The sequence below is a fragment of the Anguilla rostrata genome, chromosome 17 (assembly GCF_018555375.3).
Source record: "Anguilla rostrata isolate EN2019 chromosome 17, ASM1855537v3, whole genome shotgun sequence".
Lineage (NCBI taxonomy): Eukaryota > Metazoa > Chordata > Actinopteri > Anguilliformes > Anguillidae > Anguilla > Anguilla rostrata.
The window spans coordinates 13,134,799-13,158,498 of NC_057949.1; the positions used below are offsets into that span (position 1 = coordinate 13,134,799).

At 44.3% G+C, this 23,700-nt stretch overlaps 1 protein-coding gene across 1 annotated transcript in view; it reads left to right on the top strand.

Annotated features, from left to right (window-relative positions):
• The first annotated feature begins 4,737 nt into the window (after positions 1-4,737).
• elfn1a (extracellular leucine-rich repeat and fibronectin type III domain containing 1a) overlaps positions 4,738-23,700 on the top strand; it is a 44,911-nt gene continuing 25,948 nt past the window's right edge. The window contains exons 1-2 of the mRNA XM_064315725.1: positions 4,738-4,824; positions 17,171-17,229. The gene's annotated coding sequence lies outside the window, so the exon portion shown is untranslated. The remainder of the gene's footprint in view (positions 4,825-17,170; positions 17,230-23,700) is intronic.

Here is a 23,700-nt window from a genome sequence, read left to right on the forward strand (position 1 = left end):
TAGTACTCCTTGCACCGTGATACCTGTCGCCTTCCACGTCTACTTCAAACCCTCTGTTTCTAGTGTCTCTGCCTGGTTTAATATTCCCTTCAGTCTTGTGTGCCAAAGATACGTCTCTCCTATCACCAAGACTGAGCTGTCAGGAGGAAGGACTTTTATCTGTATTACACATTATTTTAATTCGGATTTCGCTCGTACATATTTCATTACTGTGTCAAATAGTATTTGAGGGGTTCATATGTTATTCTCATGCTGGGAGATTGAAGGATTATCAGTGCTGAAGGTGACGTGCTGAATTACATAGAATTAAGGTGCTCCTTTCAAAAGGATTTTATCTCATATTGCAAAATCAAATTATAATAGACACCTTTATCCATGAAATCAGGTCCCTGGACTGTATGTGGAACTGAAATATGTTTCTGCAGTTGCCAATAGCCAGACTTTGGGAAATAATTTGGTAATGAGCAATGGATTTAAAACTCAGCATTCATTTCCAGACTTGTGCGAGGACGTTTCCCTTTTATGCTACTTGGTATTGTGATATTTTCTGACAACTAACCTGGCAAAACCGAACATGTCTGTTTCTTTCCTCCTCTCTCATCCTCCGTGAAGTAAACGCAAACTGGCCGAGGCTTTTCGCCGTATTTCACGATCATGAAAGCGCTGCCACTTGAGTTCCTCTCATGTGATTTCATTTGTTCTCTGCGCCATCCCTCCGTCTACTCAGGTGCCCCCCAAACCGCTCCCCCCCACCCCCAACCGCCCGCCCACGCCATGTCTTTATCCATTTATAACACATCTCAGACGGACACCAAGAACACAGAGGCCGGCGAATGAAAAGAGAGGGCTCGCATTAGCGTTAGCCTAGCCGCCGAATGATTAACGGCCCTCCATTTGCATCGTCCCTGCCTTTGAAGCTCCGTGAGTAGAGAGAGAGAGAGAGAGAGAGAGAGAGAGAGAGAGAGGGAGAGAGAGGAGAGAGAGAGAAGAGAGAGAGAGAGAGAGAGAGAGAGAGAGAGAGAGAGAGAGAGAGAGAGAGAGAGAGAGAAGAGAGAGAGAGAGAGAGAGAGAGAGAGAGAGAGAGAGAGAGAGAGAGAGAGAGAGAGAGAGAGAGAGAGAGAGAACGAGAGAGAGGACATTTGTGACTTTGGGCAAACAATCGAATGGCCGAGTTGGTGTTGAGAAACTTTCAGATCTGCTCATTATCGCGAGTGAAGCATCGTTAAGGACCTCTTCAGTTCCCTTTTTTTTTTTTTGAGGGCTGTCATGTTCTTCTGGAGTACAAAGGGGCTCAGGAAGGCAGCACCGCTGCGGGAGACGTTGTGCATATTCCTTGGCGCTAACTAGCGCCGTAGCTCCCCAGTCTTTAGAAACGCAGTAAGGGGAAAAAAAATGTGAGGTTTGGGTTGGTTGCCCTGGGGTGTGACTGGAAGCGGTGCTAACATTGCCATTATCACTTTCATCCTGCTGTTATACTAAACACAACAGAAATGTATAACAAGCCGCAAAATTAGTACTAAAATCCAAAGCCAAATGTAAAGCCAACTAGTAGTTGGAGTAATGGAGGTCTCCTACGGACTTATGGTCTGCTATGCTGGTTTTTACCACAGCGTGTGATAGCATGTTACAATGAGCAAAGCTGCGTTGAGAAAATCATCTGAAAAGAAATGTTTGGGTAGCATTTTCAATACATTTTCCTCAGTTTAGTTTTTGTAAAGCAACACATCAACTCGGTTGAAAACAGCACGGGGAAGAAACTGGCATTTGCTAATTTATCCATATAAATCTCTCTAACAGAAAGAAATTTATCTAAATAAATCTCTGACATATATATATATATATATATATATATATATATATACTTGAAACAAGAGAATAAAGCATTTGCAAATAAGAAAAGACTCATCCCAACAGACCCGCCTTTGTCATTTTGATCATGCAAATCAAAGGGTTAAAACAGCATGCACGCGCTGTGGTGCAGCGCTCGCATCGATATACAAAGAAGCAGGCTATTTCTGTTCAAATATGCACGTGCGCCAGCCTGCTCGTTTCACTGGCAAAACCAGAGGCCAGTCAGCCAATCAGACTCAAATGCAAAGCCCGCCTCCAGACCGACCCCCCCCCCCCCCCAGAGCTAACAAACGGCCGGAACACAGGCAGTTCTTTCTGTAGGTCTGTAGCGTGTCCACCTGGATCACCTCTCCCCCGCGACGCTTTAAGGGTACAGGCTCGCCAAACCGACACGTCCAATGGGCGAGGCCGAGAGGGGCGGTTCCCTTCCACAGCCAAATCTTTTGAAGGGCAGTCATCACTTTCCCTCTTCATCCTCACAGAACTGACTGGGCTAAGCCTCCTTTGAACCATCCAAGATCAGTTTTCGTTACATTAAATTGTTATTTGGTTTTTTTTGCTTGTCCTGGAGATTAGCCACAAAGCACCAGCATTGAAAAAGCATTTAAATGGACCCACGTGACGGCTTCTTGATGTCCGCTAATTCCCCCCTCCCCCCCTTCCACCCTCCCCCCTCGGCCCTGTTTGGAAGACTTTACACCCTCTCTCGAAGGTGCCACGATGCAGCTGCAGCCATCCCATTGCCAAGGACTCTCTGGTTCCAGTGCCCGTTCAACACTATAAAATGGGTTATTGAGGAGCTAAATGGCGTCATTATGATGAATAATTAAAAGATGGAGCCCCGAAAAACTCCAAACTTCTCCTCTCTCCTTATTTCCTCCCACATTTTGAGGTTTTCACATGCTTTCTCTGGGCAGCAGCTGCCGAAGGCCCTTTAACTATCACCTCTTTCACCGAAATGCAAATGGCGTCTAATTAAACGACATTATCCGCAGTCCCCCTCGCTTCATTAAAATTCCTCCGGGCATTCTCCATTTCTGTGGGAAGCGAAACTGGGCTTTCAGGATGGCCTTTGTCATATTCCATTCCTTGGTTTTTGATGCGGCGCGTGCATGACACAGCATCGGGACCGCAAATATCAATCAGTCGATTGATCGCTTGCGCTCCACCTGAAATGGCAACGCTAACTAGACTTCATAGAGTGCAATAGAAGCAATGCAGAACGCATCGTACTCTTAAAGACACAGAGTGAAATGGAATCGTAAGTGATGATAACAGGTCATCTCAAGTGGACTGCATTCGCTTCCAAAATGAAATTCCAAGATTTTCTGGGGTCATTCCTATGATAGTAGGAATTCAAAAAATTTAAAATGTGTTTTATATGTCTGTTAGTTCAATACAAGCCTGGAAATATAGACTTAATTAATTAGTACAAAAATGGGCTAAATTACATTGTGATAATTTAACCAATGGGGAAACAAAGAAACAATAAAAGTGCATGTTGTGTCCATGATAGTCGGGAATGGTAACAATATAGAACACTTCACTCACTTCAGTACTTCATATCTGGCATGTTCTCAGCATGATGTTTCTTCATGACCAAATTATAACAGCCAGGGAATGCTGCCTGCAGATTTTTATGGGACCTGCCTGGAGAATAGTTTATTTATCCACACCACCCCCTCCCCCCACCCCGCCCAGGCCTGACAATTTATATGTTCTGAGGCCACGCCATCATAACATTACCTCACAGCCAAATTAAATTTAACCAGAATGTTTGCCAATGTTGTGGAAACATTTTTTGTCAGTTGGGAATGTAGCTTTCACTTCAGCACACAAGCCGTAGTTGGGTATACACACACACACAGGGAGGCCATCAGGAATCCTTGTTACCTTAATTAGCAGGACCTGTCTGCCGATCTCAAACAGAGCTTTGCAGGGATGCAGGAAGCAGATATTAATTAGCTAGTTCGGTTAACTGGAGTTTATGGAGTTGCATTCACATCCAATTAGTCCTGTGAGAAAGTAATTATGGTAATGCAACCCACAGAGAGAGGAATGCAGAAGGCTGGCTGGCCACTTTTCTCAGATATGAGACTGATCTCATATCATATGATTCTTGTGACCAAGTTCATGGCGATATCTCTCCATATTTTAGGGGGGGAAATGTACAGTATTTGGAATATGATCTTGGCATAGTGTTTGAAGGTACAATGAATATAATCAATACCGAATATAACAGTTGTCAAGATTTCATAAGAGGGAGAAGCACCTTAGGCAGGTGGTGCAGGCAGACAGCCTGACCAGAGGGGTCACTGTTGTTCAACATGTTATGGGATATCTAACCAATCAAAACAATTTGATGATTCTGGCTGCTATCTGTACTGTTTCATGATGGTTTATTTCAGATTTATTTCAGGTTTAAAGGTTTATTTATATGCTTCAGTCAGCTCAGTGCAATTTCTTTTGTTGGCTTGAGAAAATATCAAACGTTACGTGTGCAATGCTGCACATTGTTTTATTTTCATTTCAATTCCTTCTTTCAAAATCACAACATACAAGAATAAAGAACAAATGTGTGTTTGTTATGTCTGAATAGAATCCAGCATCAGGTATCCTTGAATGTGAATCCATATTAAGTCAGGCGTGCAATTAGAATTGACGTCTGGTTGTTTTTAGAACTGTTTGAAAGAAAAAGGCATTACCGCGAGAAAATAAACGCTAGCGGATTCCTGAAAACAATTCCCTAGCTCCATTTTTCTCAAAAATGGCTGTAGCTTTTGAAAAACATGTGACTGGAAACAAACTCTTTGCAGTCAGTTCAGTTTCAGAAGCTAACTATTGTTTATTCTACATACTTTTTTTTTTACTTTTGTCTAGGGAACACAGGAAAAAGTGAAAATGGAACAAGTGCCGCTGGCAAAAAAGCAAAGATATGCATTTCTGTTGGAGAGTTTAATCTGAACAACAGAGGTAAGCCAGATGCATTTTCTCACACTGTGTATGCATAGTCTTCCACTACCCTATTACTGGTAACGGACAGAGTCACTATTAGGATATAGGAGGTCACACTAATAATTGAACTGATTTACATTTCTGCACTTTGTGTGCTGTCACAAACACTGGTAATGAGTACAGGCAGGACACTCCTTTTAAAATGAGTTTTTTGAAAACCATTCATTTTATCATATTTGTGTTCCTGAAAGAAAGAATCGCAAACATGGTTGAGTTTGTAGAAGTCAGAAGGAGAGTTTCAGACAATTTTCCTGAATTAATTTATAGTTTAAATGAATTTGTAATAAATTCAGCCTGGCTCTTTCTCTGTATAACTACGGTAACAATTGCATCACTTATTTGTTTGGAGCAATTGTATTTGAATGACTGGGTAATTACAGGTTTATACAGAGGTATGCTTGTACTGGTTGCTTTCCTTAACATTCAAGCATTGCATTTGATACATACATACATATCATATAGTCTGTCAGTCACTTCAATTAAAAGTCATAAAAGTTCAATTCACTGCTACCATCAAGTCCTGAGGCCTTTTCAAATATGTATTCATTATAAGAAACACTTATTGTTTTTACATTCACATTTCAGCTAACGTATTTAATCTGTCTCGGTACTCTCGGGCAAATATAATTTTATGTTACCTGTCCAATACCATTCTCTGTTTTCATTGAAATTTCAATTCCAGAAACAATAATCCATGTGAAATATGCATATTTTGGCCAGTGTTTATAGCTCCTATTCAAAATACAGTGAAAGCCCTGCCATTCTTGTTCCTTTACAGTAGCCATTCAGCTTCATACCGAAACGTCAAAGCAGTTTTCAAAATGATGTATCCATGGTAACCATTATGATGTCACCATACAGCTTGCTCATCTGTTTCAGTTTTGACGAGCAGAATCAGTGCCTCCTTCGATGCGTATTTGTCATTTGTGTCAAGTCCTTGACAGGTCTGGGTCATTTGATCATTTTAGGTTTTGAGCGTTAGCAACAGGAAATGGCTTGCTTCGTGTTAGTGCAGAATTTTCTTTATGTGGCTCAAATGACTTCAATACCAGGCTTAAAAAAAAAAAAAGAATAACCGAAAATCATATCCATGTCCATTGATGTGTAAATCCTTCATGTGCCCGTTTCCATCACATTTCGTAGGGGTGATGACTGACAAGCACACATTTGCTTTTCATTTTACTTCTTATTAAACCTTTATAAAGCAAGTGCATCAACTAAAAACGAATTCTCTTGTCCAATGACGCAACGGGGGATCAATGTGGGTAGGCAATCCAAGGGACTGGGTAGGGAATGGTTAGGTGGTCACATTGGCTATATAGAGCCAGTGTTTGTGTGAATTTGGCAGAGTATCGGGATAATACTGAATAGTGAGGTCCTTGGTGATTCTCTCTCCTCGGTGGGTGGTTATACCCTGACCGCTCATTTGCTTCTGTCTGGTTGATTTAAATCTGTGTGCGTTTAGTTGTCCTGCGCTGGGCGGTGCGACCGCGGCAGGCTTCAGATGAAGGCCCGAGGCGGTGTTCCGCGGCGGCGCGATGTCAGGTGGACAGACATATGGCCAACGCCGCGAGATGGCGGGACCGGGGCCCGGCAGATAACACCTCAAGCTGGAAACAGCTTTAATGAGGGTTCTGTCCTTATTGTGTCAAGATACTTCATCTTGAGATTTGTAAATCGGGTTACTGAGTAAAATGCACGTAAACGCAAGGCTTCTCGATATGAGCACGGCTGTCTTGTTCATGTTGGAAGTGTGTTATGTTTCGTTTTTGACTCCATAACAGTGGACCCACCAGTGGTAGGATATGACAGGATTGAAGTCGGCCAGTTTACCTCAGGTTACTGCTACATTAGCTCCTCCCATTAACTCGCCGGGGGCCAATAGATTACCAGTCCTCATCAGTGAGTGAAACACTTGTCTTTCAAAAGGTGCCACATCTCCTCTGTAGTGCTGTGTGGCCGTTATGGTTTTAAACAGCCTGGCTCACAGGAGAGTGCACTGGAGGAGTTCACTTCAGCAGCAGAGCTCCTTGGTTGTGGGTGCGAGTTGATGTGGAGGGTTGATTGTTTTGACGTTTCTCTGGCATCTACGAAGAAGAACAATGCCCGAGGGGGTGAAGGTGTGAGAATGATGAAATAGGGACTAGCTAGCTAGCTTCCTTACCCCCTTCCACAAGCAAATGGACAACACTGACCAGCATCTGAAATGAGTGCACGGGGCCTGGAACTTTTCTGCTGAGTTAGATCCTGTATAAGTGAGAAACAGAGTTTTGTTTACATCCTGCTTCTTCTTAGGACAAACACTGCACTGAGCTATATGGTATTCCACAGCAGTAGCTGTGCGCAAACACCTCCCTCACATCTCAATGACCTACACCGACGAATGGAATTCAAAACACAGAAACCATCACCTGAAATGACTGGAACAGAAATTTAATACAAAACTTTTGTTGCTGAGATACTCGTTTATTAAATTGTTTTCACACACACACACGCACACACACACACACACGTCACATACACACGTGTAACATAATGGTTGAGGGAACTGGCCTAGTGACTTCAAGGTTGCAGTTTACAGTGAGTTTACAGTCATTCCCATGTGGGGCACTGCCTTTGCTGAAGCTACTGCTTCAGTAAAATATTCAGCTGTATCTGAAATAATTTGTGGTGTAAGTTGCTCTGGATAATGTCCGCTAAATGGCATGATTGCAAATATATAGTAGACAGTATCATGTCCTCTCAGTGGTAGATACACTGCTTTTATGAATAATTGTACCAGCAGTATGCTAAATTGCCAGAGCCCTTGTTTTTCAATACATATTTTTAACAAGTGTAAGAGCTGTGTAACAATGTGTGCATACTCTGGTTGTACTCTGCCTACTGTTGAAGTTTCAGTGTGATTACAGGTATTAGGCTACGTATTACAGAATAGACTTGTGTTGTTTGCTCTCACACGGGTGTATAACTGAAACAAATGACCGAGCCATTCATTCTATGCTGTTATCCCTCTGTCCAGTTCAGTGTTCAGGCAATTCAGGTCAAGCGTGCAGAGCTCAGATCTGACAGGGATTGGCACCCACGGTCTCTGTATCACAAGCCGGCGTGTGCTAGCGTAGCGGCGGCGGCATCCCCGTCCCCCGGCCCATTTCGTTCAGGCTCTGGCGTCCCGCGCGTGCTAACCGCTTCCAGCCGCCATCGCTCATACCCTCGAGCGCCAGCGCTCGGCTGCCTCCGGGCCCGTCCGTCGCGTCGGCCTTGCGTTCCCCCATTTTCCGCTCCGCGCGCTTGTCATTTGTCAGAGGGCGTTCATTCGTCACGGGGAAGGAGGGAGGCGCCAGTGTGACGGGACGGACAATAAGGCTTGGGTTTGGGTAATGAGCCGGCGTCGTCGGCTCAAATATGGAATTTGTCAGTTTTATTTGTGACCCACAGCCATCGCGCGCTTTGTGCTGCTCAGGCCAAGTGGCTGACATTAACTGGGGCTGGGCGTGGTTTTAGTACTCAAGGTGGAGGCTCCTTGGCAAGATGGGGATGCTGCTGGAAGTGGTGATGGTGGTGGCGGGCCAGCAGGGGGCAGCCTTCCCTTTTGACTCAGTGGAGCCATTTCCTGGCAACACAGAGCTGGAGTCTTTCCACAACATATTTAAGGGTCCCAGGTCACTGTGGTAAGCATGGATTCCACCATTCTCGCTCAAAGGCTGCCAATTTGTTCCCCTGGCAACAAAATCCCCCCCCTCCTTTTGTCACCAAGGTCCATAATCATAAAGCGTCTTTGAGTAGGAGCACTGATCTGGGATCAGTTTAGCCTTTTAGCACATAATGGAAAAGGTTAGGCATTTGACCAGGGAAAACTGACCCGAGATCACTGTTCCGACTCTGAAAGCTTTTATGAGTATGGCTCCAGGTCATTCCCCTGAAAGAGAAATGAGATCTTGGTTGACCTTTTTAACCGAATAAACCGGTAAAGGCATAGGACGGAAGAAGCACGTTAGCACTTGCTAATGCTAATCTCAAACCTTCTGTCCGAATGGGCAGGTGCTCTCTGCCACATTTGTGTGTTAGGAAACCTGCCCGCCGCACTTCCTAAATGAAACGATGTACTGTTTCTGGAGGAGGCACGGCGGCTCTCTCGAAACCATTAGCCCACCTGTGCCGCACGGCCCTTTTATCTGTACGGCAGCGGAGGAGAAACACGGCGCAGCGTCTCAGCTCAGAGCTCCTATTAGCATACAGCCGCCGTGCTCGCAGAGAGCAGGGAAGATTAGAAGCGAAAGGAGAAGGAGAAAAAAAAAAAGGCACAGCGGCGAAACCGATTCGACGCATCTGGAGCACGTGCCTTTTCTGCCGCCGAAGACCACCGCTAATTGATTTCTGTCCCCTGTAGGGGACATGAGTCTGTGGTCTTAATCTCAGAAACCATATGCTCTACTGTGCTGGAACGTACACAATGAGGGACATTCTATAAACATAACAAAAATATATGTATTTTTGAAAATATTTTCACTACAACATGTTTTTGTCATCCAAAAAAAAAAACAAAGACATAAATACTTTTATTCTGCGGGGTCTCAGAAGGATGTGTGATCAAATCTTCAGCCCTCAGGTCGAATGCGTCTGATACGGAAAGTGGAGAGGTTGGTGCTTTGCTTGGACTCTCTCCAAGGTGCGTTGGATGTGTTGTTTATCACCGCCCTGCCTCTGCAGTGTGTGGCCATCGCGGTGTGCGGGATTATTTTTAATTCTGATTTGCTCAGTCGCTTTCCCCCTGTCGAGGTTTGTCATTCGGAGGCCAGTAAGGTGCTGCATACTGCTAAAAGGCACTGCGCCTACGCAACCTTACCGCAATGCCCACTTTATCTAACGTCTTCGGCTCCTCAGCCCAACCCTATAGGGGGGCAGCACCATGGTCTGTGGTGGCTGGGGGGGGGGGGGTTTACAGAGAAACACGTGACGGCAAAGATTTAATGACCGGGAGCTGTTTTGTTTTTAGTGCTCTGCCGAACGTAAATGAATTGCACTGGGCTGTGGTCCTAGACTGTGCCCGTAGAAAAGCAGCCCTTTCTATGCCGCTCGTGAAGCACGCGTGTGCGTGACAAAGGCAGTCAGCAGCCCCCGCTGTTCGATTAACTGAATTGACTCCTCTTAATTTGATTTGACTCAATGCAGACGCCACTCAAATCGCTCATGGAAAGCTACAGCCCACGTTGAATTCAGAGCAGGTACTGTACGGTGTATCCACAGCAGCTGGGGCCGGTCCAAATCAGTCCTTGAAGCCCGGTGGGGTGGTTTCGCGCTCATTCCATCTGAGCTCGTTAATTAATTGAATCGCGGAGCTCTAACGGATTAGCGCCAACCCCCGTTTCCCCAATTCTCTGACCCCCCGGGTTCATAAAGAGACCTCACGGAAAATCTACGGGAGTGCGTCGCGGGCCCCCCCGTCCCGCACCGCACTGAAATGGTGGAAGGAGGCGGGTGGGTGGGGTGGGGTGGGGGGGCGGGTAGGCGTGTCGCTTTGTTCAACGAGCGTTATTAATGACGGCGGGGCCGGACTATCGCAGCGCTGATGGTTCAAACGGAGCGCGGGGCCGTGTAACGGCCGTTTCCTTAATTGCGTTTCCTTCCTCCGCGACCTCGCGGCGAGACGGATGAGGCTCGTTGTGGCCCACGCAGGGGAGCGCGCGCGCGTCTATTTGTCAAAAGGGTTAATGGCGCGGTACCGTACCGCGTGATCGATCGAGGGGGAGACCATTTTGCGGCTCGTGCCCGCGGCCGGCGGGGAAGGTGTTGCGCGTGTCGCGCATTTTCGCGCAGGTGGAGTTGTGCCTGGGTCTGCGATCGAGGGGGCGGGTTCGGGCAGAGGATGCGTATTTGTCAAATGGCGGCTCTCTCAGGCTCGTCCTGCAGAGTCAAAAATCATAGCGGTGCGGCTCTGGCTCAAGGCCCAATTGGGGAAGGGAGGGGGTGGGGGGGGGTTCGGTGATCTCCCGACAAGGCCGCGAGGGCCTCCTCGTTGGTCTTTACGCCTCGTCTTATCCCCTTTTATGTCGCCGAGGTTTCGAACGCGTAGGGATGGCGAGAAGCCGGCTTTGGGTGACCCTCAAGACGGTCGCAAAGCCCGTAGTCAAGGAGACGCTTCCGAGTGTACAGGCGAGTAGAGAAAAATAAGGATTTGTCCATCGTCTGTTTCTCACCGTCTTGCTCAAATTCTTCTTCTGAGAATACTGAGCAGCAAATCTGCTTGATTGCTCTTCTGGAAAACATTGGAAGGAGAAACACTTAACACTGTCGAATGGTGTTCTGTTTTCCAGCAGATGCAACGGTTTTATTATTAACCGGTTACCCTGTTTTTTTTTTTCCTTTCTAAATTCTTTTCATAAGTGTCATGTTATTTTCACTCATCTTCCTCTAAATTGCATGGGTCAAACATAGTCTCGTTGTACTATGAATTTTATTCAATATGGTTTTAAGGATAATTATTCTTTTTTGTTCTTCTGTTCTTTTCGTAAGTGTGTCAGAAAATCTGGACCAGTGCCATTATGTGGAACACAGATAATTACCTTCAGGTGCATTCTACAGTGCAGTCCATAAGTATTTAGGCAGTGACACAATTATTATTATTTTTTTGTTCTGTACTCCAGCACATTGAATTTGAAATTGAACAATGAATAATGAGGTTAGCGTACGGACTGTCAGCTTTAATTTGAGGGTATTTACGTCCAAATTGGGTGAACCATGCAGGAATTCTATCCCATTTTATACATAGATCTTTCATTTTAAGGGACCAAAAGTAACTCAATTGGACATGCAGATCCAAAACAATTAAAATCGTGTCACTGTCCAAATACTTTGACTGCACTGTACATGAGAGAAAGTAACACTTTTTCCTTCAGCAAATCACCATCCTGTGAAAATATTGTTACTTGTCACTATTAGTTTTCTCATTATTTTACAGGCGTATTCCCATTCACTTGACAAAAATCAAAAATGAGTTGTGCGTACAGGTACTCAATGCATGGTATGGCACGTGTCATGTGCGGACAAGAAACATGTATCAAAATTTCCCAATTTTGACCTGAGGTCTTGTAATGAGGATGTAATGTCACGTTACCTACGCCTTGTGTATTCACGTAGAGGTGTAAGAGATTAGACTGAAATAGTACTACACTGCTCAAGCAAAGGGGATCAGGGCCTGTTTTCACCGTATTCTGATTGGCTGTTCATTAGAATGCGCCGCACTTGGGATTAAATCCCTGGTTGCCGTGCACGGTTCACGCCTGTGTATTTCCTAGCAGGCAGAACTAAGAATATAAGTCTGACGAAGCCCAAGGGCCAGATTTAGACACTCCATAATCTCCTCTAATGCTGCAGGTGAAAGGTGGCTCCAGCATTTGTCTCCGTGTTTTTCTTTCTCCGTTCCAGACAAAATGGCCCCCAGATGGTATATAACCAATGCATGTTCTGGCACATATTATATATTCCGAAATTAAACATTGTGGCGGTGGACTTTGTCAAGTTGCTGAACATCTTTAATGGGTGCAGCATGCGGACGCCTGTTTTAAGGACAAAATCAAATGTAGGTTGTCTGCTTGGTGGGCAGCCATTAATAATATCAGATACTGCAACGGAGAGCAGTTGGCCTTTATTTTTACGGTGACTCGGCAGTGCCGCCGTTTGAAATTGAATAGTGAGTTTCTTTACCCATCCGCACAGCCGAACCAACCCGTTCTGCACTGACTCACTCGGTGGAGGAGGGACTGCGGTACTCCAGACGAGGGATAAGTGCCATCTAGTGGCAAATGAACTTCAGTGGTCCTTGGTTTGTTCTCGTCACGCAAACAGCCTGGCCGTCTGGAATCCCTGACCCCGAAACTCCCGCTCCACACTTTCGTAGAGGAGACTAACAGTAGAGGTGTATTCTTCAGCCTCATAAGAAACACTCCTCAGTACTACAAGAGAACCAGGACCAGACAATTGTTTGTTTCGATGAAGAAATAGGCCTCCCGTGTGTGCATTCATTTTTATCAATCTGGTGTCCTTGAAATCAAACCTTTCTCTAAAGAAAAATATAGGCTTGCCGTTGCCTCCAACTGCATGTGAGCCCTTGCCTATGCTGTACATTGATAAGGAACTCTACAAATTACAAAAATCCATTATCAATATCTTGTATGAATTTGTTCGCCAAATAGTCTGTAAGTAGTTTTTTGTACACATTAATCGTGATTGCTTCAAAATGTGTCGTCATCTTTGACTTACAAGTGATTTGAACTGATAAATTGCTTTGCAATTTATAAGAGTTTTATAATTCTGATGAACTTGCCAAAAATTTAATTGCAAGTCAATGTTAAGGACAAAAATGAGTTGAATTAAGGCCAACCCTATTTTCCTTTGAAGTCAGCAAGTTTGTACATTTTCGCTGGATTTCAGCAACTGCAGAATCTATAAATATGTAGCGTGTTCACCTGTTGCTCAAAGCAAAGCACACTGGTGTTAAATGGAATAGAATTCCACATCTGATTGCCCAAACTGAAGTTGTGCTTGACTAAGGAGACATGCTCCTGGAAGTCACAGTCGCCAATAGATGAAGAACACAGGTCACGCTTATAGACTCACAGGTCATGTGGTAGTCTCGCGGTGAATTGATGTGTTCAAGTTACGTGGATTGCAAATTTTCAGTTCCTTTTAACCTACACAGTGAGATACACAGTGTCAAATCCACCTTTACAGAGTACATACGGTCCCTTTTGGGCTCATGCCTACTCTGTTATAACTGAATTAACACTGAACATTTCACAGCGTATGCAGCTTTAATTTGTACAATTTATATAGTGGGAATTACTGAATAATCTAACAAAGTGGCCATTTCTTGGGAAGAGCAGCAGATGCCTGCAAACAGTTTAAGCTGGGGACAGAACCCATGACTGTTTTCAGTTCAGCATCTGCAAATACGTCTGGCTGACTGGGCCGAGTTATCTTTTGTTAGGCGAGATTGCATGTGGTCAGGAGGGCATTAACTGCATGGGCATGCTGTTTGGGGGGCGGGGGATGGGTGGGTGGTGGGGGGGTTGTAGACGACTTGCAAATGGCTTCTCGCCGCAGGACCAACTGTATGGTGTCAGCAGAATATCGGCTGGGGGATGCTGGGCTTAAATTGACGCGCGTTTCTGTAGTCTGGGTATTTCATTTTCTGAATTCGGGGAGTAATACCAGTCCCCCCGCAGCATTAAAATAAATCAATTTGAATTACCGAACAAAAACTTCCCTGCTTGCATTTGCTTTATCTTCTCGCGAAGAAATAAAAGGTCCATATTTTTTATGTCGGATCGAACTCAGACGGTGCGCAAAAGAGTTGGCTCGGTGCCTAATGGTGATTGGCTGGAATGTGATTTTGACGGATGCGATTGGAGAACGCCAATTGGCCAAACTGACATTGCGCTTGACTAAGGAGACATGCTCCTGTGAGGCACAGTAGTCAATACGTGAAGAACAGAAGCTGTGCTTATAGACTTATAGACTTACTGTACACCTTGTTGACACAAGCTTACTTATGAGCGGTGCCAGACAATTTAAAAGCCTGTCACTTTTCAGACATACTCTGCGGGGGGAGGGGGGTCAGGAGGGAGGAATGTCTATCAATCCTTGTGGGGGAGACATCCGACTGACCGGTAGTTCCTTTGTGGAGGTGTGTGGGGGGGTGTTGGGGAGAGAATGATGAAGTGTCAGATAGACCTGTCTGATAAGAGCTGGGTCTGACGCCTGTCAAATATTAATGAGACTCAACTTTGATATGGCCCCAAGATCCTGCCCCCCCCCCTTTCCCCCTACCCCCACCAACCTCCACCCCCACCCCCCACCCCCTCCCCACACCCATGACATGGATAGCGTGGATTTGTTGAGTCGCCTGCGGTTAATTCTGGAGTCACGCATGTGGGTTTACTTGTGTGTGTGTGTGTGTTTGTATAAACGGCTAGTGTTTGTGTGAGCGCGCACAGTACGTTTTATATGTGTGCATACAGTACGTGTCGCGTGTGTGCGCGATCGAGGCGCGACGTAGAATCCTCCGCCATTTTCGCCCGACCGCCGGAGACATCGCGTCTCTGATGGGAACGCCATTCCGCAACGCCGCCTTGAAAGCCACGGGCCTCGGCTGCGTTCGAAGGCCAGATGACCCACTTTCTTTCAGGCGGAGATGGAACAAAGACCGCGCCAATGCCCACTAGACCCAGCTCAAGTGGAATAACTGAAGATATCACATCCGCGCGCGTTCGTCGGCTACGCTGAAGACCGCATTAACGGCTATATCAAGGAGACATTATTAATCAAATGCATCTCCTCGCAGACCTGTTGCAGATCTTTCGAAGGATGTTCGGGGATCTCAGCCGCAAATTATATTGTGAACATAAAGATGTGCTCCTTGACACGTGAGCCAAGGAACACCTATACCCCGATTGATCCTGTGAACGTTTCCATAAATTACTTCGGCAGTTCGATTCGCTTTAGGGCGATGCAATAAACTGCGGTTTCCTTTAGGGTTGCAAAGGTCAAATGAGCAGTCTATATTCTCAGCAATGGCCTTGCATGTTTATGCGTGCTGCGAGTGCAATCACTGCTGGTGGGCAGGTATGTGATCGGGGCTCAAATGTAAATGAAATTCCTCTTCTCTCGGCCGTGCGGGGTTGTATTGAATCAGACCGCGCTGTGTTTTGTCCTCAAGCACCAATTTAAAAACGAGCGTTTATGTCTTTTTTATTTTTATTAATTCATTTTTACGGAGTGCTTTGAGTTAATAAAAACAAAAAACAAAAAACAAATAGAAATAACCGAACGCATAAAACTCGAAGGGCTCTTTAAACGAATAGAGGAAAAAGCAAATAGATTATTAAACCTCTGCTTTGCGTGTGCACTGGTAGTTTCCAATGAACGCGTAACAAAATTAAAATGTGGTTCCGTTAAGCAGGTTAGTCTCTTAATTACTGCGATGCCTGGAGCAGGTATTAATCAAGCGCTTCTTTATCAGGTGTGTCGGTCACCGTGAGAACAGCCGGCAGGAGCGCTTCGCTGCGGTTGGACGTGCGCGAGCAGACGCTGCCAATCAGGGCTAACGGATGAGCTCCTGCGAGGATAGATCTGCGTGGGCACGGGCTGAGGTGTCCCCGGGAAACAGGGGGAGGTGGGGGGGGGGGGGGAGCGTAACAGCTGCAGCTGGTGGGAGGGGTCAGGAGGGCGATGAGTCACCGTCTCCGCAGCGACAGGGCCGCTGTGGATCCGGCAAGCCGGCGATCGGGGGGACGACCCCGCAGCCCTTCGCCAGACGAGAGGCGCGCAGCGGCGGGAAAAGCGCCTGGGCGGGTTTCCAAACGCGTGCACCGGCGGCGGGTTCGAGAAGTCCGGGCCGTTAGGAGTCGCCATTTCCGCCTCCTCTGAGGATTGGGGGAAAAGCGATCTCGGAAATCCGCCCGCCCTCTCGAAATGACCCGCTCTCGCAGGCCAGCGAGTCTCTCGGGAGCTTGGGCGCCGGCGATAAAAATGCAGGGGGCCGAGTTCCGTCGAGGAGCTCCGTCGGAAAGCGTAGCTACCGTTACGATTCCTATAGCAGCCGGAACTTTGAAGAGGCGTAGAGACCCTCTGGACTGCACCGGTTCCTGTATACCGACCGAGCGTCAGACTCGCTGGTGCCTCCTAGTCCTCCTCATCGGAGCATTCCCCGCACGTCTGCCCTAACACCACCGGTTACGTCAAAGTCACCGGGCCACCCGCACACCATTCATCTGCTCAGACTTCTGCTGTGCTGCCCCCTCCCTCCCTCCCTCCCTCCAAAAAAAAAAAAAAAATCACCCTCTCCATTTCCTGCCGCTCCCAATCCCCCTTGTTCATGACGGATGGAAAAGGGGAACTCTCATTTTTCTCCCCCCCCCACACTCGCTCCATCACACCGTTCCTTCCCTCCACACGACTCCATGATTAAATGGCGTTCATTCTTTCTCTCCCTCGTAAAAGACAGTCTGGTGATAACCAGCATTAACTCACCCGCCTGCATTTATGAATAAAATTTGCAGGTCATTGTTAAGGACAAACATTGACTGAACGTTGACTGCGGTGCCGCATGAATTGTCTAGCACGAACCAAAATATCCTTGCCACTCCCCGCCCCATATGGTCTCGTTTTTTTGCCTTTAATTACTCGTTTTTCAGTCTACGGTTGTCTGAATTTTCTCTGTGATAGGGCTATACCAATTTGTTCTTCAGTAATTCTTGTTTTTTTTCCCCTCTTCCTCTGACAACTTCTGAACTGTGAATGCACCCAGCTAAGACTTTTCACCACGGAAACCGAAGGCAAGCTGGCATGCTATTCCCTTCAACACAAGTAAGAAACTTCTCCCCCCCCCACACTTTCAATTCTCACGTTCATAGTTCATTTGTTAACTCGACAACCATGGAAATGAAAGCCCTCGGAATATGTGAATATATTACATTTCTTCTGTAGTGTCTCCTCCTTCACTGGCAGGTGTTACAATGGTTTGTTTTCCTTTTGCCTCATACGGTCGATTTTATTTATTAATTATTATTATTATTTTTTCCTTGTTTAAAATCAGGCATCGTACACCGGTTGTCAATCACCCTTGGATAAATCAATTTATTGAAATGGTATTTAGAATACTCAATTGCTCTGTCAAATTGCAGCATGTCTCTGACAGGTCATTCTTGTAAGACTGCGAAAGACACCATGCTTCCCCTTTCATGTATAGACGTCATTTAAAGATTTTCTATGATTGCAGAAGGCCACAGTAGTTGATCCGATGCACTCACTTCTAACCATTTTCTCCCAGTACCCTATATTTGGTGTTTTAACAAATAAGATATTGTTTGAGAGTTTTGATTATGCATTTCCTGTTTGTGAGTCTGTCTTAGGCAGAGTAGCAATAGCATTAATGCTGTTACAATGTAGTAGTTCACTTTTGTGTTGATTTGTATGACATGTTAGCCTCATTAACCTCTTACATTGTGTTCACAGATACAGCAGCCTTCAAAGGTTGTTCAATTTCACATTTTACATTACACTTACACAAGAAAACACATGAAAAGTAAAATATTTATTATGCAATGCATTTTGTAAGACTTCATTAGTGTTGTGTTTATTGAAAAACAAAAAAAAAAACTAATATGTTCAGCATGTAATTGGTTAATTGTTACATTTACATAATTCCATTTAATTGTACTGCCATAATGTTGTACATTACCATATGTTAATAACATTTTGTTTTACACAATAGTGGAAAACATGTATATGGAATCGTCTTCTGTATCTGATTATAATTCAGACATTTGTAATGCGAGGGCGAGGTCAGTCTCATTTACTGTAGCTTGGCCTCGGTAGGTCAGAAAAATAAAAATCATTAAAGATTTATGCCCTTTGAATCTGAACATGAGAAGAATAAGAAACGGCAGGCCTCACTGAACATGCCCGGCAAAGTTCTCTGCGTTAACTTAGAGAGTTTATGAGGTCAACAGGGACTAAATGTGCTCCGAGTTGATTTTTAAAACAGAAGATTTTAGAAAAAAAAGTTAACACTTCACTGAATATTGCACGCAAGATTGATTATCAAGTGCAGCAGCTATTCACAGTGTCAAAATCTTATGCAATCTCTCTGTCAAACTCTCCAAAATTAAGATAAAGCACACAGCATAACCAAACTCATTCTACATTAATAGCCAGGTCTGCCTACTCCTCCACCTCAAATTCTTACAGGAAAGTCAAGTCTGAGCAGAAGCCAAACCCAGCATTAATGCCATTTAAACCAGGGGTCTCAAACACAGATCCCAGAGGGCCATTGTGTCGGTTTTGGTTTTTATATATCCTGCATTCAAGTGATTAATTTGCATAACTAATTGGATAAATAGTCTGCACACCTGGTTTCTAAGGTCTAAATTGGCTGCTGATTGAAATCACAAAAACCAGCAGAGACTGCAGCCCTCCAGGACTGGAGTTTGAGACCCCCTGGCTTTAGTACATGCTGTCCAGCAACCATGCTCTCAGATCAGGATTCAGGTCTTCCCAACCCCCCCCCCCCCAAAAAAGGTGAAATAAATGAAAATAAAAGAAGCAGGATATATTATATATATATATATATATATATATATATACTATATATATTATATATATATACATTATATATAATCATATATTATATATATAATATATATATATATTATATTATTATATATAACACATACAAATCACATCACCGCTGTTGCAATATAAACACTGCTGCTCCTTCGTGTGCCTTTACTTCATAACCGAATTATGAATGACGGATGTGTTTTGGGCAGAATAAGGGGGAACACATTTTCAAAACAGCACCGCTTTATATAGTGCATGCTTTGTTTACTGAGCCAAAGTAGTGGTGATGGTATATAGATATTTGTCATATGATTTATGCTTCAATGAATATGTTAAGAATTGGTTGTTGACATGATCTAAAGATTTCTCATTTTTCTCCCCTTACTTTTGCCTGAAACTGATGGAGAAAGTGAGTGGTACTGTCCACTGAATTATAAAAGCGCAACGTGCTAGGGTTTTTTTCCCCAGTAAGCCCTAGAAAAGCCTGTTTGGCATAACACTTTGCTAATGATTTTTCTAGGTGCAACCAGTCATATCAACCTGTTTTTCCAACTCTTTTTGTTTCTATGTTTTCGTATTTAGTAAGGCATCAACACGGACACTGACAGAGAAAGGTAAATAACCCATGAAATTAGATCAACAAATTAATATTCCTGACCTGTGACGATATTTGAAAGATTAATTAATCAGTCACTACAAGCTGGCTGTGACCTTAAATGTCACTTAGAAATGCAAGTATGTTGCAAACACATTGGAATAATGCAGTTAGATTTAAAAATTGCCTATACTGCACCTTAAAGCAGTTTGTGGAACACACCCATAGTTATGAGGTTAGGCGAAAGCTTTGTGAGGAGAAAAGATCATTGGGACACAGAGTTAATCATACTCATTTTATACAATGGATCAGTAGACTCGGGTTCATGTGATGGTCTAAATGAATGCTCTATGGTAAAGGTTGCCAAACGCAGTATACACTCACAGATGTCTTTCAAGATGGACTGCAACCCTAAATTCAGCACTGCTGACTGCACAGAGGGGAACAAATTGGATTGTATCATTTTCACTGATGTACAGATGGAGGAGGACGCTCTGTCAGTCATGAAAATGAAATGGGGGCAATTCTTTAGGTGCAAATCCCTGAACCGCACATCTTTTTCACGAGCACAGACTTCACTCCACTGTGAAGAAGCTGATGGATGAATAAGAAGAGTCCACACAACGCATGTGTGTAATCATAATTCCCTCCCCATGAAACCCTTGTATTGAGCAGAGGAATACTTAACCGAGATATGCGCTGAGGATCTATTATGTAAAATATAACAGTCCCTTAACATGGTCTGGCTTAGCGTTCCTCTTCTTGCTGCATGGTGCACAGGATTCTACCAAATGGCTTTATCAATACCCTTCACATTTTTTTTCCCTTAGATTAATGTTAGGGAACCCTTCCCCCCGTGTGTGAATTATAGATTCGTAAAATTCATTGGTTCTGGGGAATGATTTGTGACGCGGCACCCAAAGGTCACGGGCTCAAACTCAGCCTGCATTGTCATTAAACCCCTGAGCGATGCACTTAACCCAATATCTGATTGCATAAATGAATAATATTTAAATGAATATTCGGAAATGCTTTCTATGGAAGGTCCTTCACCAGATGCAGGTAGAGGCTTATTAAACACTATGAAGACATTCATAAAGGCATATGACAATAACCTTAGAAGCAGACATATGGTATGTTATGACACAGCTGATACAGGGAGTGGCATTTCTGTCACATGCTGTATGCCTATTTGTGGTTATTGACGGAATAATTTAGGCTTATAGCTCGTATGAAGGACCATTCATAGAAAGTGATACTATGAAGTTATACTGTAAGCTGTGTAAGTTGCTCTTGAGGGTGTGTGCTAAGAAAAATAAGGTAAGGCATGGCATATTTGAACTTTTTTCTTTTTTCAAATCAACTCTAAATAGAGACTTAGGGGATGGTTGATGGTAACTAACATTGTCTCTGAAACCAAATGAACCTTTCAGACACTTCAGACTTATCACAAGTGTTTAATACTGCCAAAACACTGCCAGTGGCATTAACAAGATTACCATACTATATTTAAACCTCAGAGAAGCATTGAGGGCCAGCCTCTCATTTACAATACTACCAAGTAACAAAAAACAAAACAGACAGAAAAATGAACATTAGGCAAGACAATCATCAAAGAACAGATAAGGGAAATATAATTTTAAATCTAAAATCTTTAAATATAAAATAATCACAGAAAAAAGTATTCCAGCTTCTACCTGTACATAGTTATCACGCCACTCTGTGAACCACTGATACAGGTGTGAAATGTACAAGCGGGCAGGAAATGGTATTCAGAGCTAAAGTACAGGCAAAAGTTACGAAGAATAAATACATCCTGGTAGACTTCAACTTCAAACTGATCCAACGAGTATTTTCACGAGCAGGCAAACAACTAACAATAGTATTCAACAAGTTTGACTTAAAAAAAAAACAAAAAAAATAAAAACTTGTGAAGACGGTAGTCTGTTGGGCCAGTTCCCAGCAAAGTCACACTAAAGTCTGGCAGCCGTTTTATGTTTGGCATTTGGCAGTAAAAGAGATGTACAGCATTCTGCTAATAGCCCTGTGGTAGATTGGCCTTCTGCCCACAGATCCGCATTGCAGAAAGCGTATTAATCCTAAAGTGTGAAAAAGCAGAAACAGTCTATATTTAAACCGCACAGATTGACTGTGAACACACCACGGTCACCTCATTGTCCTTAGTTGTCACCCATGGTCTCAGTCTTCCGATGACCTTTAGTGCAGTTCATGGGATTTTTTCACAGGACTCTATCCTGCCAAGGTCATTTTTGCATAATTCAATGTGTGCACGTTCTACATGTGGTACCGCACTATTTTTATACACTCATTTTCAAATTATTGTCCTCAATAGGACAAATGGTACGTCTGGAATTTAATCATAAGATAAAGCCATGGGACGATGGCTTTATCTCAGTCAGAATAAATGAATCCCTGACAATGTACAGTGGCATAATGTTTTGGGAACTAGCTTACAACTCTGTGAGTGTGATTCCCAGGTGACCCACTGCTTAAGATACTTAACCTGAATTGCTGGTGTGGGGCGGTATTTTAGTGCAGTGGGTAGCACTGTCGCCTCAAATTTTCTGTGTGGAGCTCAGGTAGGCAAATTGGAGGCTCTAAATTGCAAATAGGTACGAGTGTGTGAGTGAATGGTGTGTGTGTGCATTGAAAAAGATTGGTGGCCTGTCCAGGCCGTATTCCTGCCTCCCGTGCAATGCATGCTGGGACAGGCTGTAGCACCCTCCATGACCCTCATCAGGCTAAGCGGGTATAGATTAGGAATGGATGGATGGATGGAATTGCTGCTGTAAAATATCCAGTCATATAAATGTAAGAAGACGCATAATTCTGACAAGCTCACATTCCAGGTACCCGACGACAGGCTTTGACTGGAGTTAGTGCGCGATATAAAGATGTCCGTTGCGATTACATTTTTAGCGTGCCTGGCCGTGCTGCCATGGCGATGCTTGGGAGCACGGCACGGAGGATTCAATTTGCGGTCTCGTGGGAGAAATGAAAATGCCGCTAAACGCTTTTCCTAAGTCAGTCAGAGCCCAATTACTGTAAACTTTACAGCCGATAAGGAAGCTACTCCTGTTTGATCAACCTGCTGTTTTTAGAAGGATCATTAGTAAAGACAGACCATCCTTTTTCAGGGCTTCCAGCTACTTTGGTTGATCTTCCTTATTAGGACCTTACTAGTGGTAAACTGGTGGCATTCTTATTTTGGGGACCCACTTAGTGATGGACACAGCTGTTACGAAGGCCCTTTAATGCCTATGGAAAATGGCATTTATACTGAACAGTATAAATAGTAGAACATATAGCAATACCTCTCATCACCTTGTGCCCAGAGGGTTGCTCAGTTCAGCCAAATGTTGAATTGTTTCACAAAAACAAAGATTTGCAGATCCAGATAAAGTCTTTGTTCGCAGTCCCAGGTGAGAAAATACGTGTATTGTACAGGGGCTGATGGGAAGTGTAGTCCAGAGTATTGTTAAAGTTCCGTCTATCTTTAAGCTGTAACCCACTCTACAAATTATATCTTCTTAAAATCCCAAGAATAAACTGGATCCAACATTCAAATTAAACATAGAGTGCTGCTTGCTTTTTGTACCTGTCAAGACCAATTCAGATCAGAAGGCCATAGGCCAATGAGACGGTTTCAAAACTTTCATTCACAGAAATTTGGCTGTGAGCAAGGTACCAAGCTTTGGAGAGTTCGCAGACAGCTGCCGCAGTCAGTGCGATTCAACACGACGAACCCAGAGTAAAAGACAAAACAGCCACTCAAACAGCTCTTCACTCATTACGGAAACATGTATTTACAATTGTTTTGAAGTTGACTGCGGCCTTTGTTTCATAATAGTCAAGAACTTTCATTAGGACAAACTGTTTTGTATGCTCTTGTGGCTTAGATCAGCAACGAGCAGAGGGAGAGACAAAATGCTTGCCCGGTCCTGGTGCTGAGCCAACGCTGGGAGACATGTCGGCTCACACACACCCACTGCAGGGAGCGGTATGGGGCTCACACTCAGGAGGAATGAGCTGAGGACTGATGGTCCGGAAAATTGCATTAAAACCTGCAGGGCTTAGTTCATCCCGTCTTGCTCTTTTTT